This window comes from Protopterus annectens, chromosome 1.part0, assembly GCF_019279795.1.
Source record: "Protopterus annectens isolate FY-2018-M chromosome 1.part0, PAN1.0, whole genome shotgun sequence".
In the NCBI taxonomy this organism is placed as follows: domain Eukaryota; kingdom Metazoa; phylum Chordata; order Ceratodontiformes; family Protopteridae; genus Protopterus; species Protopterus annectens.
In genome coordinates, this window is record NC_056725.1 from 790,028,505 (window position 1) to 790,046,221 (window position 17,717).

The following is a 17,717-nucleotide window of genomic DNA, read 5'->3' on the forward strand; positions in this document are numbered from 1 at the left end:
TCTTAGTGTTTGTGCTGTAAAATGCAAAAATAAAACTTTCAAATGAAGTTCAAATCATCATAGAAGTAAATCAGTATGCACATTAGTGTTTATGGTAAATGGAGTGAAATAGCAAAGTAATGGATCATTGGAATGGCTGCAGGGAGGCTCCATTCGACTAGGGTTTTGTGAGGGGGAAGGGTGGCAAACTTAGACAGCCCCAGCTGAACCATACCTCCCAACTGTCCAGATTTTCAAAGAATGAATAGATTTTTGCTTCTTATTTTTGATTTGTTCCTCATAAATTGTGGTTTTCTGGCAAATCATTTAGGAATAAAGTCACTAAATAATGACACACCTAGTTTCAGACTTCATAACCTTCAGAAAAATGCATGCTAAAGTAAGACCTGTTCTATCAACTGTCCCAGTTTATAGAAGAGCATTTTTTAGTACTGTTTATATGTTCCCTCCAATATATTTGGCCTTGTCCAGATTTATGTCCCAGTTTATACAAGAGCAATTTTAGTACTGTTTATATGTTCCCAATATATCTGGCCTTGTCCAGATTTATTGCATTAACAGGTTGAGAGGTACATGCAAATAATTTATAGAATTAAGCATAGCCAAACCTCTGAACTGTCCCTGATTTTGACTCAAAATGTTGCTCTTCCCAATGATCCCTCCAAAATAGCAATTTTGGAAGAAAACATGGAGGGTTTATAATTAAGAAATAACTGTAATAATCAGATTACTTTTATTTCAGAAATGCATGTAGATAATTTTATTTTGTTAGCTGCAGCAGTACTAATATTAAAGTGTCCCTTCTTGACATGTTCCCAGCTGTATTGTGTTGCTATTTATATTTTTACATCACATTTTTGGTCCATTTTCATAAAATTGTGTTTTTTTGTCAAATTATTGACAAATAATTAAAGACTGAAGTTATAAAATAATGACAGACATTTGAGTTTCAGATTTCATACCATTCAGAAAATTCATACTAATACAAGACCTCTATTAGCTTTCTAAGGTTATAAGACGATATTTTAAAAATTGTCCTATTTTTTGGGCCTTTGTCCCATTTCTTTGTATGGCTTTGTTCAGATTTCTTGCTCTGAGGTTGAGAGGTATGATGTCAAGGCCATCACAAGTCAGCCAGAGACATTTCAAACTGTGACATACTTGTTACACCCCACTCCCATGTACTGACTGCAAGGCAAGGAGTAGTTATGCAGTGTAAATGTGCAGAGAATCCCACCCATCCAAGGTAGACACAAGTACTAGAGTGGCTTTTCATATGCCCTTGATTTTTGCAGAATGGTCTGGTTTCTGTCATATTTTTTGTACTGTTGATTTATGCTTATTACTCAAAGTGCCTGTTGCTCTGTGTTTAAGTAGCAATACTTTAATTTGAGATTGCAAGATGCAAGCAAGCTTTAATAAGCATACTGTTAAAGAATTGCCAACACTGAAAGCCTTTCTGTTGCCATGTAGAGAATACTTATCTAGATAATGTATAACCCTTGGGTATTGACATGCATATGCCAGTATTTGTAATAAAGGACAGAATTACATTATTTTAAGAGTACACTTGAGACTTACAGTCATCTCTGCAGGCTTTAACCATAAACCTAATGCCAATCGCGGGTCTATAACCTGTACAGTAATCCTTTTAAGCAATGTATCTTGAGCTTATTTCTGTTTGCTTTTTCATTTTACTTTGATCATGTTTTCCCATGAAACAAGTAGATGTCAGGCAGCAGGTCTTTTTTGGATAAGGAACATTTTACAAGTGGGGCATCGGAGATTTCTACTTTCAGCATGTTACTTACTTTAATAAAGCTTGAATATAAATTATATTTAGAACTGCAGTGCAAGAAGTGGTTTGAGTTGAGTGCTGCTTGTTTTTTTATACTTGATTTTGACTGGCATTCTATTAATGTATTTAAAAAGTAATTTATTTTTTCATGCCTCGCAACCTTTTTATTTCCATCTAGATATTAAGCTGTCATGCAGCCAATGCACTGAAATATTTTTTTTCTTCTACACTTCATTTTGTCTTGATTGGACCATGACAAATGTTTGGCACCCAGTGCAGTATACTTAGTTTTGTGGTTTGCTACAAGTGTTTGTGTGTAGTAGGAATACCTCAGGCTTGAACCCTGTACCTTGTATGCAGGTGTTAAAGACCCATTCCCTACCCACCACCATTTGTGAAAAGAAAACTGCAGATTTTTGTCTCATGTTTGATCTGATCTGTTCCTCATAATATCTGTGGTTTGTAAATGCTGCAATGCTTGATATTTGATGGGGCAGTACAACTGCAGGTTCTCAGGTTTGCTTCTTGGCTGGGGTGCCTTCTTTGTTCTTTATCTTCTCCCTGTGTTTGTGTGGGTTTGCTTTTGTGTCCTCCCATGTTACAAAGACATGTCTGCATTATTTCTTCCTGGGCCTCTGCTGAATTTTTGTTTTTGTTCCAAGTCAAACTGTCCTGATTAACAAATGTTAAATAAAATTGACAGGCATTTGAATTTCAGACTTCAGGTTTCTGAATGTTTAAGTCCTTGCATATTTGATGGTGCAGTGGTAGTATTGTTGCCTCACAGCTATAGGTTTTCTGGTTTGATTCTTCACTGAGGTGCATCTCCTCCCTGTGTTTGTGTGGATTAGCTCTGGTGCCCTGTCATTTTACAAAGACGTGTCTGCAGTATTTCTCCCTGGGTCTCTGCTGAAAATTGTTTTATTCTGTCAGCAGTAAAATTGACAGACTTGAATTTCAGACTTCATGTTCTCCATAGTAACACAACCGTAACACAACCTTTTATTCTAGCAATTTCTAAGTTTATAAGATGAATATTTGAAATGTGTCCCTATTTTGGGACTGTATTCCCTCATTATTGGCTTTGTCCAGGTTTTTGTGCTAAGGTTAAGAACTGAATTCACTGAATGTTTGAGGGCTGTATTCTCATTACTGGGTTCCAGGTGTTTTGTACTAAGAGGTTGACAGCTGTGGTGAGAACCGAATTCACTAAATGATAGCCATTTAAGTTTCAGTCTTCCTCTTTTACAAAGCAGCTGATTAGTGGTATGTTGTTCTAGCAACTTTCCAAGATTATACAAGCAATGTTTGTGTCCCTGGTTTAATATAGGCAATTTATTCCTGAGGGGCAACTCCCAACTGTCCAGATTTTCAAAGAATGAATAGATTTTTGCTTCTTATTTTTGGTTTGTTCTTCATAAAATTTGTAGTTTTCAGAAATTAAACTAAATAGAGTTTCACTTCATAACCTTCAGAAAATGCATGCTAAAGTAAGAACTGTTATTCTATCAACTGTCTCAATTTATACAAGAGCAATTTTTAGTACTGTTTATATGTTCCCCCTGTATATTTGGCCTTGTTCAGATTTACTGCATTAACAGGTTGAGAGGTACATGCAAATAAATTGCTTTATAGAATTAGGCAAACCTCTCAACTGTCTCTGATTTTGGCTTAAATGTTGCTCTTCCCCTAATCCTCAAATAGCAATTTTGGAAGAAAACATGGAGGGTTTACAATTAAGAAATAACTAATAAAGTTATAGATTACTTTAAATGCATGTAGATTCTCTCATTTTGTCAGCTGCTCAAGATAGCAGTACTAATATTAGTGTCCCTTTGACAGGTTTCCAGCTGTATTGGGTGGCTATTTTATATTTTTGCATCACATTTGGTCCATTTTTCATAAAATTGTGTTTTTTTGGCAAATTAGTGACAAATCACTAAAGACTGAAGTTAGAAAATAATGACAGACATTTGAGTTTCAGATTTTATACCCTTCAGAAAAGTCATACTAATGCAAGACCTATTCTATTATCTTTCTAAGTTTATTAGAGCAATATTTAAAAATTGTCCTTATTTGTGGGCATTTGTCCCACTTCTGTGTATGGCTTTGTCCAGATTTCTTGCTCTGAGGTTGAGAGGTATGACACATGTGTCAGGGCCATCACAGTCAGCCAGAGACATTTCAAATTGTGACATACTTGTTGCACCCCACTCCACCATGTACTGACTCTGGATGTGTCCAAGCAAGGCAAGGAGTAGTTATGCAGTGTAAATGTGCAGTGTGTCCCCCCCATCCAAGGTAGACACAAGTACTACAGTGGCTTTTCATCTGTCCTTGGTTTTGCAGAAAGGTCTGGTTTCCGTCATATTTTGGTACTGTTGATTTATGCTTATTACTCAAAGTGCCTGTTGCTCTGTTAAGTAGCAATGCTTTAATGACCATAATGTAAGCTTGTCTGAGATTGTAAGATGCAAGTAAGCTTTAATAAGCATACTGTTAAAGAATTGCCAACATTGAAAGCCTTTCTGTTGTTGCCATGCAGAGAATACTTGACTAGATAATGTATAAGCCTTGGGTATTAAAGGACAGGATTCCATTATTTTAAAAAGCTCATTACACTTGTTGGAGACTTCCAGTCATCCAGAATACCAATCGTTGTTGTCCATAACCTGTACAGTAATCCTTTAAGCAATGTATCTTGAGCTTGTTTCTTGTTTGCTTTTCATTTTTACACATGTTTTCCCATGAAACAAGTAGATAGTTGTCTTTTTGGATAAGAAACATTTTACAAGTGGGGCATCACAGAGATTTCTACTTTCAGCATGTTACTTGGCACTTTAATAAAGCTGAATATAAATTATAATTAGAACTTCATTGCAAGGAGAAGTGGTTTGAGTTGAGTGCTTCTGGTTTTGCTTGTACTTGATTTTGACTGGCATTCCAGTAATGTATTTAAAAAGTAATTTATTTTTTCATGCCTCACAACCTTTTGTTTCCATCTAGATATTAAGTAAGCTGTCATGCAGCCAATGCAAATATTTTCTACACTTATTTTTGTCTTGATTGGACTCTCATAATGATAGTTTGCCACCCAGGGCTGCGTATTTAATTAAAGTTAGTGTTTGTGGTTTTGAGCATAGCTCCTCCCATTTCTGGTTGGCCACACCCCTTCCCCATTGACCCCACCCATTCAGCTGTCTCCTGCAGCCCCCCTTTGATTTGAAGTCACCAGCCGCCACTGAGCCCTGTTGTTTCCACTGTTTAGTGTGCAAAATGTTTAACTAGAGATTTTTTTCCCTGGGCTTCCACTGAAAAAGGTTACTTTTGACCCAGGCAGACTTTCCCAGCAAACAAATGTCAATAAATAAATGTTGTGGTTAAGTGAGATGATGCATTTTGAGAGTCTCTTCTCATTCATCTGTATGTAAAAGTGTCCCTCAAAATTCTGACTATTCAGCAAGCCCGAAATAAAAGGCAGATAGAAAAGCAAGAATAAACCCCTCACTGAAAACACACACAAACACACACACACACACACACACACACACACACACACACACACACACACACACACACACACAAATGAATATACACATGTAAGATGTGCATATCCACAATGATACAAATTTCTGAATGCTTTAGGTTCACATTCTTTGCTGAACAACATTGAACATAAATAGCACATATTTCTCAATGAGTTCTAGGTGAACAAAGTCATCTCAAGGATACTAAGATATCGACTAAAAGTCACAGAATAAAACAAAAACAATTATCTCATTAGATAAATAGGGATGTCATAGAAAAAGATGAAGTAAAAATAATAAAAGAAATACGGCTCAGGTAAATACTAATAAATTTGAAAATGAGAAACATCCATAGTAATTAAATGTTTTTATTATCCTTACAAAACTTCTCATATAAATGCCCTATTTGGGGTGAGAGCAATGCTGAGTCATGACTGTTTTAAGAATGTTGGTTATTTTGTCTTGCCACCTTACTCCTAGCCTAGTTTGTCTTGGAATCCAGGAAATTATAAGAGAATGGCTATGTTACATGTAGTTTTAATTGTGCATACTGTGTTATATAGTTATATGTTATAATTTGAGTATATAAATGTGCAATATGTTTGCATGTTTACAATTTGAAAAAGGGAATGCTCATATGAGCTAACATTACTTTACATGGAATTTTTGCTGCAGGCCTTTTGCATGGCATCACATTGCAGTGGGGTATAGGAATAGGCACTGCAAAAACAAAAAAAATTAAATTTCAGTTTTTCATGTTGTCCATCATTTTAGTTTTGCTCTAAAATGATTGGTCTTTTTGCTTTCACTCTTGTGAATATACAATATTTCATGATACACTTGTATATATGCATGTTTGTATCTTACCTAATGAAACGCTGACAATAAGAATGTTGTTGTGTCTTTTGGCATTTCCCGGTTAGGGGTCGCCACATGGAACTCCGGTCCGCTAATGATTGGCAGTTGATTTTTACGTGCCGAGTTGCTGGCCCTGATGCACAACCTTCAACAAAGGTAAGCCCTTTCACATATGTCTCCACACAGCAGACGCTCTAGCTGAGAATTGAACAGGACAACATCTTACTGTGAGGCGACAACGGTACCGCAGCACCACCACCGCAGTAGGCTGACAATAAGAATGAAAGCTTAAATTAAGGATAGCTGCTTTCCATTAAAGACTTTCATTAAGCCTGATAATTAGCTCAAAGGTTTGAGGCTCTCAGCTGTTTGCAAGTTGATCCCCATATTTCAGGGTTCACTGTTTGATTCCTTTTGCCTACATTTACTATGTAACTCTGAATAAGTCATTTAACCAAATGGTACTCCAAAGTCACTCCTGAAATGGGACACTTGCAGAAGGTTTCCCCAGTTAACACATAACTAAAATGAAATTAAACCATTTTTACCTGAAACCAAGAAAGACTTTTAACTGACAAATAGTGGAAACAGGCATAACACTTATTCTAGTATTTCACACAGATGTTACTATTTATCAAGCACTATTACTTTTTATTATTATTTTATTTTTTTGATATTATTTTATTAGCTTTGTAACTGCTGAACATATTGGAAATAAACATGAGGGCTAACAAATACACCTATAGGAAGAGTTAGTTCCCATTTCATTATGTTCTCTAATAAACCTGCCTCATTCTAATCCAAAGAAGGTACTTAAATGACCTCTTAACAAAAGTAGATTCAAATCAAAGCTGTACTCCCAAACCCCACAACTCCTCAGTTATTAGACAAAGAAGGTCTCAACCAGACCTTTTTCAAAAAACAAATATAGTAACATATTTAGCAATACAGGTCTTTGGGATAAAACCATGACACCAATTAAGGGGCACAGGATTTTGTGAAATTAAACAGTTTGATGATGTCAATCTCTGGACCATCACTATCCAGTCAGATTTTCAGCTATTCATGATTCTTTCAATTACTGAAGTACAGGAATCTGTCTACCTGCCTTAAAGATACTGGACATTTATTACAGATACTGCATAACTTCATTTTGGCAGAATATTTTCTGGCACTTTGGAAGCTAAGCACTTCTAAGCCTTAATATATACATGGTCAGGTTCTGGAGGGTCTCTGACACTCTTCAAATGATACTGTGTTATCTAGTTATATGTTGTAATTTGTGAATCCATAACTGGTTTGTACATTTTTTTTCTGTTTTGATGACCAATTCATATTTTTTACTGTTTTTATGTTAAGTTCATCTCCTGAAGAGGAACACAGCTTTGGGGACTATATTTACCTTATATTATACCAATATGTTCATAGGACTCTTTCAGGATATCTATGCCAGGGTGATTATTACATAAGTAATGTATCAAAGTACAGATGTTACACTGATGTGACTTCCTCAGTTTCATTTGTAAAAAATGGCAGTAGAATTTTAGGAATTTTTAAGTAGATAACACCAAAATGATATGGATGAGGATTTCACAGTTAATACACATCGCTGAAGTACAGCTTACTTAGTACTTTCTGCATGTGCATGAAAGGAAGCTTGAAATAATACTTTCTAGAAAAGGTATGATTGGCAATATACTCCCAACATCTACTAGTTTACATTCTAAATATCTACTTGACTACATTTCCCACAGAAAATATTTACTTGTCAGGAGCATTTACTAAGAAGAGATAGGTTTCTATAAGACAGCACAAGGAATCAGTGATAGGTTATTGTTAGAGGCTAACAACCAATGGTTTTGGATGGACATATAATCTGATTATATCTTATATCCTCACTCCAACTATCTGGAAAGCTTCCTTTACCTATATGGTAAGCTGACAGTTCAAGGGGGGGGGGGGGCACACAGCAGGATTTAGCCGTGATATATTTTCACGTAAATACATTCTGTGAGTTAGTAATAAACCTGAGGCAGTTCCTCTACATGTTTGTTTTTTTTCCCTTAGTATTTGAGTAATATTTTTCCTTTCAGGTGGTGTGATACACTAGCAGGAGGAGAAAGAGGAAACTGGTAAAACTCAGTAACAACAAAGCTGAAAACTCTGACTCTCATCCAGAAGCTTCTGTTATTCTGCTGTTTGCATAGACACCAAGAAGAATGCAATACAGAGAAAAGCTCTCAGTGAATTCTACTGCATACTCAGCCATGGGGCCAAATAAGCAGACTAAATTCATATAGGAATATCATGAAAATGCAGACAAGGGAGTAGAAATCTTTTCAATTTCAGCCTCTGATTTGCCCTTACAATAAATCCAGCAAAAACAAGATCTGCCTATTGTTGTGATGGACGAGCAAGTTATTGGTGTGTCTTTTTAGGCTGGTCAGGACTTTATTCAAAGGCAGATGCATACAGATTCTTATTTTTCTGTCCAAGTAACATGCAATAATACAGCTCCCCTTTCATATCCCCATATAGGTAATGTTGCTTATTGCTAAACTGGACTCCTTGATTCCAATGGTTCAGCTAAGGCAACAGCCAGGGGATGACATAAAAATAGATAAGGCTGAACATAGAGTCTCAGATGAATTCTATATGTCCATGTATTCAGAAGCAAGCTGGTATTGAGCAGGATATATTTCTGTACAGCAAAAATGTGCTCAAGCCACTCAGGAGATCCAACAATTAAATTTACATGTTCCAAACTTTCTCCAAAAAATGTCACTTTTAAAAATGAGGGACAGGAGAGGTCATCTCCGATCACAGGAATAACCAAATCCATGGAAAATATCTCTTTGCCTAATGATACAGATACCAAACATGTTTTGGTATTATCTGTTTCCTAATTAATCTAATATACTTAATTCTGTAACAAATTTCGATTTTGTTTCTTGCCTGGGCCCTCCAAAACCTTTTTGAAAAATTGACCAATTATAATACATTTTTTTCTATGCAAGACTGCAATAAAGTGTTTCAAGCTGCCTAATTCAAAATATTTATTTATTTATTCATTTACATTTGTTAACCGGGTAGTGTCCGACTGGGCCAGGAGCCAATTTTCAGTGGAGATATGGGGAGAAAAACTCTGCAAAATAATAATCATAGCATAAAATACAATTAGTAAGATCTAGAATTATACATTAATAGTCATATGATTGCTAAAGTAACAAAAAAATATATAGAGATAGCACAACATAGAGCATATCATGTGCAGATATATAGATAACAGAGTGTTTTAACCACTTGCAGACACCAAAAATAAATCAAAGGAGAAAAAAAGTCATCAAAAATTGATTAACAAAGAAAAAATCGTATAGCGACATATGTCATAGTATAATACAGAGATACGTGAACACTGCATGCCTGAAAAATCTGTCATGGCTTATAACCAAAGTCTCAGCTCATATGGAGGAATAGCATTGCGCTCTTTAAGGGGGTTGTGAGAAGTTGTGAAATACTAGGAGAAAGGAATTATCCAGGAGAACTACAGGGGCAGAGCCAGGTGTTTTTGAGATATTCTTTTGTTTTTGTTTTAATGGAAGAATAACTGGGAATATTTTGTATATGTTGAGGGTGAGCATTCCAGGTTTTAGATATTTTATTTGAATAGAGGGAGTCACCATGGTAGTTAGTTGTGGGACTAGGTTATTTTTAGCAGTAGCTTGTCTGAAGACCTAAGGGACCTGGTACTGACATGTGGTTGGACTAGGGTGGAAAGTGCAGGGCAGTTGAGTTGGTTTAATGTTAACAGGTTGGGAAGTTCAAGCCAGTTAAGTTGCAGAAGAACAGAATAATGATGAGTTATATGGGGATGGTTGCTGGCAAACTTTGTTATTTTATTATAACAGGAACTTAAGTTATTAAGGTCGGCTTTGCGCAAGTTTATAAAAATGTATGAGCAGTAGAGAAGGGTAGATAGAAGTTGAGATCTAGCTGTGGCTAGTCTGGCTTGTTGTATTTGGAACAGTCTGGCCCTGTAGCGAGATCTGGGTTTGGCATGGACTTTTTTGATTGTTATGGATATATGTATATCAAATTTCAGCCTGTCATCTACTGTTATACCTAGGAACTTGGTGTGATTTGTAGGCTCAATTTTATGTTCCATTGGCAGATTGAATAGAGAGAGGTGGGAGTAGGGCTTGGAGGTTTTGTTAGTGAAAATCATTAACTTAATCTTATTTGAGTTTAGAATAAGTAGGTGGTTAGGTAGGTAAATTTCAATTTCTTTTAGTGATTTTTGAGTTTTTTCTTGAAGTTCTTGGTGGGAAGGAGCAGCCAGATAAGAGATGTGTAGTCTGCGTATTGTATGATTGTAGTGAGTTGGGTTGCAGAATTTATACTGTTGGTAAATATGATAAAGATAAAAAGTTGGTAAATATGATAAAGAGGAAAGATAATCTTAACTTTAAACCAGCTACCTGTCAGAGTATTTCAAGATTTACCTTCTGAGGTGTCAATAAAATGGAAAAAAATGTGCTCAGATTCAAAGTAAAATATTGTTTCTAATTTTTTTTCCAGTTACCCTTAAAGTTAACTATGATTTGCTTCAAAAATGCAATTCTCTCTAAGAATCTGAAAAGGAGCTATTTGCTGTTAAGCTGTTGCTATGGTTTCCAAATTACTGGTGGGGAATCTCCAATCATTTTAAGTGTGATCTCCATGCTGTTACTCATTACATATAAGGGAATATATTGTTTAAGTAAGATATGAGACTGCTTTCAATTCAAGAGACTGCTTTCAAATCATATTAATGGTCCTAATCACCCTGCAAAGAAAAGGAAAGTAATCTAATTAGACATTTACAGCAAATGTCAGTAGATATTATTACCTTCAGGAGGTTCAAGCTTTTGTGAAAGTGAGGCTGCTGTCATCCCATACTCTAAGGACCTTGCCATCCTTGATACGTTTTTGATCATCTTAGCAGAACTCTGTTGTTAAAGATACATTATAAAATGTATAACTTTTACCTTGGGTTCTGTCTATACCCCATCCACAGGTTAAAATTATTTTCTTAAGGATGTGTCATCTGCAATTCGTATGCTGGATTCTACTAGCATTTGTAAGACATACATTTTAATGTTCAATTGTCCAACAAAAAGAGTGCAGGTAATACAGCCAAACTAGCTGACTTTGTCTAGTTAATGAGTTTGCATGTTGTCTGTTTGATTTAATTTCCAAAGTTACCAGGTTACACTTGTTTAGCTTTATGGTCAAAAAATTGTCTAGACTAGATTTTTTTTATTACCTTTACTATCTCTATTTAATGTAACATTCATTTTTCTATGCTGTCTTTCTCATAATTCTCCTGTTTTATTGTGCTCAATTTACTTTCATCTAATATTAAATTACAAAAATGTTTCCCTTCTTATAACCAGAATTACATAATTTAGGCAAGAAATAGCAATAATTTGGGAATACAGGGCAAAAAAAGAAATTTCCACTATACTTTATAGTTTAGACTATTTAGACTATTTTTAAATTATATATTTTGGGGGGTTTCTTCAACTATCAGTATCTAAAAATACAGAGATGAGTACAGTTAGATATACTTCTAGAACAGTTACCTACCTTTGAATATCCAATAGAAGCTAAACTTGAAAAATGTTTTTTGAATGGACTTAGAGTCTAGAAGAAGATCATCTTATAAACAATCAAGACCATCAATATTGCTTTAATAGCACTTGGAACATTTACTTAAAGAAGAATCAGCTGGAGACTTTTCCATGATATCTTAGCAACTGTAAAACATTGCTGTCCCGTAACTAATCAAACCATTTAAAGACCCAAGGCACTGTATTTAAAGAACTTGCCTAGTGTGGGAAATATGCTCTTTTCACCACTGTAATGCAATCCCAGAGTTGGTATATATAACTGGGGGGTGGGGGGCATAACCCCCCACAGCAGGGCATGCGGGAGGCATAGCCCCCCACCTAGGTAGGTTTCAGATACTATGTTGTGCTTTTCTGAAGTTTTAAACAAGTGTTTACTTGCTCCACGTAAAAATGCTTGGTTCAGGATTTTAGTTTTCATTATTTTTGTCTCGCAAAAATAACATTTGCATATTTGAGCTTTCAAGCATGCAAAGTATATTCATGTATATATATATATATATATATATATATATATATATATATATATATATATATATATATATATGTGTGTGTGTGTGTGTGTATACACACACACACACACACACACACACACACACACACACACACACACACACACACACACACACACACACACACACACACACACACACACACACACACACACACACACACACACACACACACACAGTGCATATTTTGACTAATTCCCAAAACTGATAAAATTCAATTGATAAGAGTTTTAACATTAAACACATTGTACTTTAAACTTTTTTTTGAACAGCAAGGAGACAGGGCGTGGGTTGGGGGCTACTGATAGCCCACATGCAGTAATGGTCTTTCTATCAGATACTTGCTACAGCTCTTTCTGTCAAATAGTGAAACTAAAAAAAAATAAAAATTAAAAAAAAAAAAAAAAAAGCCCATCGTCCTTCTACACACTCCTGAAATTATACATGCCAACTAGAGTCACACAACACTAGAGAAATGAGAACTCTCCAAAATCTGCACATGATCTCTACCAATCTCTTTTGACACTCCAGTACCATGATCAAGTGATTCTTGAGGTTTCATGGATCAAGGACATATGAAAATGTTATTGAAAAAATAGTTACTTTATGTTACAAGCATTTACAGATACTACTGCAGATGATGTGCTCAAAGTGGCGTACATCCCTGATTAAGGATATAATACAGAAACTATCATGGCCAAAGATGTCCATGTGTGTGTGTGTGTGTGTGTGTGTGTGTGTGTGTGTGTGTGTGTGTGTGTGCGTGTGACAAGGATCTGGCAGCTTTGTCACAGGTTACATTGATGATATAAGGTTGTTCTCAAGCTAAGGTAAATAAGCAAGAAAGTCATGAATTTTCCTCATAGTATGGTTATTTGGGTTAATTTCTGCCATTGCTTTTAAGAACAGACATTAAATCATGCACATTTACACAGAGAAGAACAAACCAAATAATTGCAAAGTTCTCAGTGTTAATTTATCAGTGTTTTAGCAGGATCCAGTATGAATATTTGTGTCTTGTATAACAAACATGTGATTATTTGACCCAAAATATCTAACATATTGGGAGATTGATAGTCAAAACAGTGATATTCCCAAACTCACAAAACGTAAAAAAATTGCAGAGGGGCACCCCCCCTCCCAATTTGGGAATAAACTATATTTATAAATATACCTTTAATCTATATCTATAGCTATATGTCTATATTTATCTGTATATAAGTATATATGTGTATATCATGTATATACATACACACACACACACACACACACACACACACACACACACACACACACACACATATATATATATATATACACACACACACATATATATATATATATATATATATATATATATATATATATATATATATATATATATATTCTAACTCTGAGATCACAGAAACTCAAAGAAGAGAAGAAGGTAAATAAAATGCTACACTCCCTTTCTCTTTCTTCTTCAAGTCTGGCCACCATGACAGAATCACAGCAGTCTTTGAAGTCCATCACTATGAACATCCAGCAACAAACAGCAGAATTCCTATTCTTTCTTTAAGCAACACTAGATGATTTAGCTGTTACAATACAGACACCTGTCCAGGTATCCAGTATAAAAGCCTTAAGCACAAAAAGATTAAAAAGTTCAAATTCAGCATGCTTTTCAAAAAGCATGCTGAATTTGAACTTTTTGCGCTTAAAACCGCTGTTCAACTAAACATTAAGGTGCTTAAATCCTGTGGTTTTAACAAAGTGCTGTACAACTAAATATTAAGGTGAACAAATCCTGTGGTTTTAACTGATTCTCAGTTGTTCTGTGGTAGAGACCTCTTTTCTGGAGTCAGGGCCTAAGGGTTATTTTGGTGGCGTACAAGTTTTTCGAGAGATTATCTGATTTTGTCACAACTGTCATATCACCATTTACCTCGGCATCCTCTATAAACTGACCCATGAATGACATCTTACCACTTATAACCTTTTGCACTCTGTACCAGTGTCATGGCCGAAACGTGTCAGTATGCCAGCCCATTTACCTTCTTGCTCTCATCCATATTCTTCATTTAGCTTTTTAAATGTCTTGATCCTTCCCTGAGTTATTAACGCCACCATATACCTTACTGTCACACATTATGTCTCTTCTGGCACTCACCGTCACTCTCTTATATGACTTTATAACAATCCCTACATGTTTGCATGCTTTAACTTGGCTGTCTGTTTTATGTGTGAAAATGCAATGTACAGATCTCTGCAAATGTGAAAATAGGTAGTTATTTTCCCCTTTCCCAAGTGTGCAACAACAACAAGGGTAGTATATTAATAAGAAGACAGTGAGTTACCAGACCACCCCATACACACATTAGGGGTACATGGGTGTACAGTTTAAAAAATTCTGATTTTGATATTACAATGATTCCTAACTTCAGCCTTCACACTTTTGACAGTGATCACTTTTCCACTCTTCTTCTTCACTCTTATAATGTTCCCCTATCACATCCTTCCACCTATTTTTACATTCTATCCATCATACCTTTGTTATTACACTCTCTTCTGATCATATGCCTATTTGTTAAATTATTTCCAGATCTACATTACTAGATAGACTTCACACTTGCAGAAGTATGGAGCCACCCCAATGTTAGAAATGGATATTCCATGCTAGTTCTTACACTTTCTTATTTTTATACAAATGCATTTTAAATCCTTTGTATTTTCTGTACCAAGTATTCCTCCAGGAAAACCCACAGACATTTGGTCCAGTACGAGAAACGGAGTAAGATCAATATGTGGACCACACTGTTTCTCCAAGCTAATATAATTCCCTGACAGACCATCTGACCTGCTGCTTCCTTGCTTTTACCAAACAATCAGATCTGTTTCTTAACAGTCTCTTCAGGTACAAGGAAGACCTTAATGCCTAAATATAGTGCTCCTTCTGAGCACCATGGACAGCTCCCAATTCAAACAACTAACACCCTCAACTGGCAACATCAGTAATTTAATCTTATAACATCTGAAATCATCTCTACAGCCATACTCCAATATCCTATAAAGGCTTCTCCTCACACCCCCTAAAAGGACATGGCAATCATTAGTAAACAGATTTAAAAAAAGTAATTTTCCTTGGAGAGCACTGAAAGCAGAAGTTACAATGTTTATCTGCCTAGCTAAGATCTTCATTACCAAAATGAGTAATTAGTGTTAGAATAATAAGCCCTGCAAATTATTTCTGAATTGCCTTTCTTCCCATAACGTCACTCCATTGACCACAGTCCTTGGACTGGTAAAATCATGCACAGCCTCTCTCAAACACCTTTGATTATTGACTATCCACAATTTATCTCTGTATGTATCTGGCATATAATCTTCCATTCTACAGTATCAAATTTCTTCCCAACACTGAACAGTACTTAACCTCTGGTTCCTCCTTGAAAACCTTTCTTCCCAATCTGGCACAAAATCCTCAAGACCAGACTGAAAGTGCTACATTATGTACCTTTGTTTCAGAAAGCACACCTGCTCATTACTACTTAGACAACCCAACACCTTCTCTATTCTGTTGGGTGGCCGTAATGCACAAAGCTGAGTTTTAATTACATTTACTACATCACTGCAGTAAAGGAAGTCTATGACAAGTTTATTATTTTTCTTCAGTTTGAAACAAATTACTCATATCAGGCATAAAAAAAGCACAATGTTAATTTACTTAATTATTTCTTCAGTCTGCATGATTATGTGATTTTATATGCAGAGTATGAATTATTATATTTCAGAAGAGCAGATCACATTTCCTGTGTCAAAATGAGACACATGATTGCACCCTGCTTGTATCCGTGTTACAAAATGGTGAAGTTTTGTGGCACAGCCAGGAACCAGGAAGTAAAAGGGCTTGATTTAGTTTCCTGTAGGGAGAAAATTAGGATTGTGTCAATTATAAAAGCAGATATAATTTTAAACTTCTGTCAGGATTGCTGAATTACTAATACATTAAAGCAATTATTTAATTTTCTTCAATATCAAGAAAAGCTATCTATTTACTTTGCAAATTTATTTACAGCATAATATTTTATTGAAAATGACATATTTGTGATTAGCTGAGGTTTATGCAAGAGTCTTATAAGAGACTCTCTGTAAAGACACCACCAATTCACATGGAAATAAAAGTAACTACATTCAACTACTTTTTTCATTAGGAAGGCCTTGCATAATATCACAGTAGGAAAAATGAATGCACTAGAATATTTGACACAAATTAATTCATCTAAGTCTATATATGTTGTGCTTCCGAGGTATAAAAGGAAATACTGGCATATTGTCACTAACTACAGCCCTATGCATCACATGATGTTTCTACCTTTAATAAATTTAGTTCCAGGCTGAAGTTATCCTAACTTGGTTTGTAATTAAATCAGATTATTCTGATATAACCTAAAAAATCATATGTGGAATTTCATGAAATACTCATAATGGAGACAATTGCACATTTGCAGCATTCGAACCATCAGGACATATGTTCTCAAGTGTAAATTAGACATCAGTACTATGCCCACTTTATTAGAGATCAGACAGTGTTCATACGACAGAAAGACAATGCAGATGGAATAAATGCAGTTTCAATAAATCATATTAAGGATTTATGAGGACCAAGAAACTTTAAAGAGGAAACACATCTGCAAAATTAAAAGGTGTTAGGAGAGCAAAGGATTTTACTTCTGGCCATGGCCTCAAGCTAAATGCCAAAAAGTACAGTGTCATCCCCTTTGGTAAAAACTCTGTACCCATGAACTACCACATAGGCAGCAATCGACTTAACACCAAATGTGTGATAAGAGACCTTGGGACCCAGGTGGACAGTAGTCTCTCCTTTGATAGTCACATCGCCACAGTAGTCAGGAAGTCCTGCTATGTGGCACATCTCATCATAAAAGGGTTCTCATCCAGGAAAAAAGAGGTTATTGTTCCCCTCTACTCAACACTCATTAGACCCATTATAGAGTACAATGCCCCTTTTAGAATGTACCTCACAAGACATCTGCAGTAGCTGGAAAGGCCACAGAAGTACCTCACAAAGAGCATTACTGGCCTCAAACAAATGCCCTACACTAACCGCCTCAAAAAACTCCAGCTTTACTCCATAGCATATCGTCTACTCTGAGGTGATCTCTGCCTAACATATAAAGCTATGTCAAACCCAGAGCTGTTGGGCATGCTACACCTAAAGAAATCCCAATCCCTCCAAGCTACATGCTCTAGGGACCTAAACCTTGTCATCACAATAAACAGGACATGCTGGAGGGATAGATTCCTGTCCCAGAGATGTCTCATACTCCAGAACAGGCTACCCATCTATGTCAAG